The following is a 3112-nucleotide window of genomic DNA, read 5'->3' as shown; positions in this document are numbered from 1 at the left end:
CTCCACAGAAAGATTACAAGAAAGCCATAGTGACATTTTTGTCCCCGCCGTGAGCACGACGCCCTCGAATGCAATTTTTTTTTATTTTTTATTGGATCATGGGGCAAATTTTTGTCTTCCTAAACTACTACAAAAATTTGTTCGGAGTTTAACATTATAACGCCCGGATGAATTTCATGCTGGGAGCCAAAATCATTATTTCTCTTCATTGAATGTTATTTTATTTTTAAAAAACTACAACGTTTATATTGAAGAATAACGGTTTTTTTTAAATAAATCAAATTTCTCATTTAGTTAGTATTGTTAGTTGATAGTTGATACCGTAAATTTTGATCACGAGTCACGACATCGGATGCTCTAACATCTCTTAAAATTTTAAAATACTTGCCAACATGATCAGATCTGAGCATGGAAAGCATCCCTTTCTGCCTTCAAACCGTCCAATTATGTTCCCTGTCCATTAGTGTTAACACTTGATTTCCAGCTAACTACTTCATTAGGCTCAACATGTATCACTGTTGACCCTTTTTGTGAGAGGAAGTTATTATTTTAAGCTTTTTAACTTCTCTAGAGTACTAATGATGAGATGAAAATGCCGCATATATACATACTTCTTTTTCTTTTTTTTCCTAGTAGCAATTATTCTCTTAGTAGAGACGGTTATGGTCAAGATATTATGGAATGTTAAATACAGACACATCTCTTATTGAGAATTTAAATTTTAATTCACCATGTTATCAAACACTGGCATTATCAAATTTTAATAGACTCAATCACATTAACTCCATATATGCATACTGTTAATTAGTTTGTGTAAGACAATAGCTCCCAAAAGGGGGGGGAAACAGTCAAGGAGACCTCGGAATGAAGAACCTTACCCACTGAATGATGGGTTAGTGATGAATCTTGATCTGTTCTAAAGAGCAGAATGAATTAACGGGATTAGATCTAATAGAAGAAGCTAATTCCCTATGATGTGATAAGTCAATTTTTGAATTTTTACAAAGAAAAGTATTCATATTTAATGTCTGACAGTATCTTAAATAAGATTACTTTTGACACCTTTGCCTATTTAAAAAAAAAAAAAAGAATGATGAATATTGGTTGGGGTTCATTGGCAAATCGCGAAGCTCAGGATGGGAGTGCGACTACGGAGGCAACACAAACGTGGCAGCGAACAAAAACTCCTCAATTATGCTCGAATGGACTGCTATTTGGCAAATCTAGTCACTTGAAAAAAATTTACACTTTTATAGGACAAAATTTACTGCTATTATATTAAACACTGGAGGCAGTATATTTATTTTGTATAGTGTAAAACTAATTAAAAATTTTATGAGACAAAAATATGTTTGTGGTGATTTCCAAATGAATCCTACGTACGTAGTTAGCTATTTATAAATGGGCTTCTCCTATCAAGCCTGTTTTGTGAGTCACTGTGGTCTTAAGTTCTTAATTGCGATGAACGAGTTTGTACGATCATTTCGACGAGGTCGTTGATTACTGTAACGTGCTATATATGATGGCAATTCAATGATAATCCAATACTGATGGGACTGATTAATCAATTGTACCAGGGGCATAAATCGCTGGCAAAAAGAAAAAGTATTAAGGAATTCCAAAATATTAAGAAAACGAAATAAATTATTTAATTAAAACATATGTTATATAATCTCTTTAAAATATTTATGTATTGTTAGATTACATATTTATAAGTAAAACAAATTAGTTTGGAGAAAAACAATAAATATAAGTATTTTAAAATAATTTATTTAATTTTTTATCTTTCCAAATTAATCAACAGCTGCCCAATTTCTAAACAGTCAATTAAATTATTTAATGCTATTATTTATTTGTATTTGTCGGAATTAATTAGCTGTATTATTCTAAAAATAATCCGAACTTTCTATTTTGCAGCAATCATACATGTTCAATTATATTCTATTTTGAGGTAAACTAATTTTAAACCTCACACATGGAATTTTATTTTTACATAAGTATATTGTAATTGATATGGTGGGATTGTTGTACCATTTTTTAAAGCTCTATATTATTTTGCTTTCTCTTGTTCTTCTCATAAGGTCTTATTAATTATTCTCATCATATTAAGAAAAATTTCCGTTTGATTAATATAACTCAATAAGGGGGGAGAGAGAGAGAGAGGAGAAATGACAAAAACAATTATTTTTAAAATAAAACTAAAAGATACAATTGTTTAAAATAATCATAAATATTTTATTAAATTACAATGGATCTTATACTACCTCCTGTTTTTTATATAAGAACTCATTTGATTTTTATTTTAGTCTTAAATATAAGATCTTAATTCACTTTGTCTCTCATATTTATCTATTTTTTCTCAAAGTAGTCGTTATAATAATAATAGTTCTAACTAATACACTTAATGAATAGGGATATTTTAGAAAAAGAAAATATTTATTTATTACAAATAATCAAATTAACTGATTTTTTAATCTATTTAAATTAACTAATTAGTTTTTACATTAAAAATCAGAAGTAGTATTAAATTCTACTGCTTCCGGTCCTAAATATAAGAGCTAGTTGACTAATTTGAGTATATTAATGAAATAAGTTAAGTTAATTATTTATAATAAAAAAATATTGTCTTTCCGAAAATATCATTTCCCATGGTAGTTCTTATAATAATAATAGTTCTAGCCAATACATCTAATAAATAAAGATATTTTAAAAAAAAATATTTATTTATTATAGATAACCAAATTAACTCATTTTTATACTTAAAAATAGGAGGGAGTATTAAATTGTACTAATTACATGGTATGGTAATGATCGTAGCTGGGCCCTCCCATGATGAACGCACCTTTCACTGTTTCAGGCACTACGCAAGGGGCTCGCAAAAAATGTGTTAATATACTGCCGACACTATTTCTCTCTCCAAACGGCCCCTTATTCTAAAGCAATAAGGAAATAAATAAAAGGTCAACAGGTTCCCATTTTGCCTCCACTGGCCAGTCACTCATCTTCCCGTTTTGTTATTGAGTATTCCACTTTTTTTCCTTCCACAACTCATCTACTTTTTATATTTCTTTAGAGAGTTTAAACTTACAATCTCACTTCAAAAAAATTTCAG

Source organism: Neltuma alba, unplaced genomic scaffold, assembly GCF_004799145.2.
Source record: "Neltuma alba isolate B1F8T4 unplaced genomic scaffold, ASM479914v2 tig00011342_pilon, whole genome shotgun sequence".
NCBI lineage: Eukaryota > Viridiplantae > Streptophyta > Magnoliopsida > Fabales > Fabaceae > Neltuma > Neltuma alba.
Note: the sequence above shows the minus strand (reverse complement) of the source record.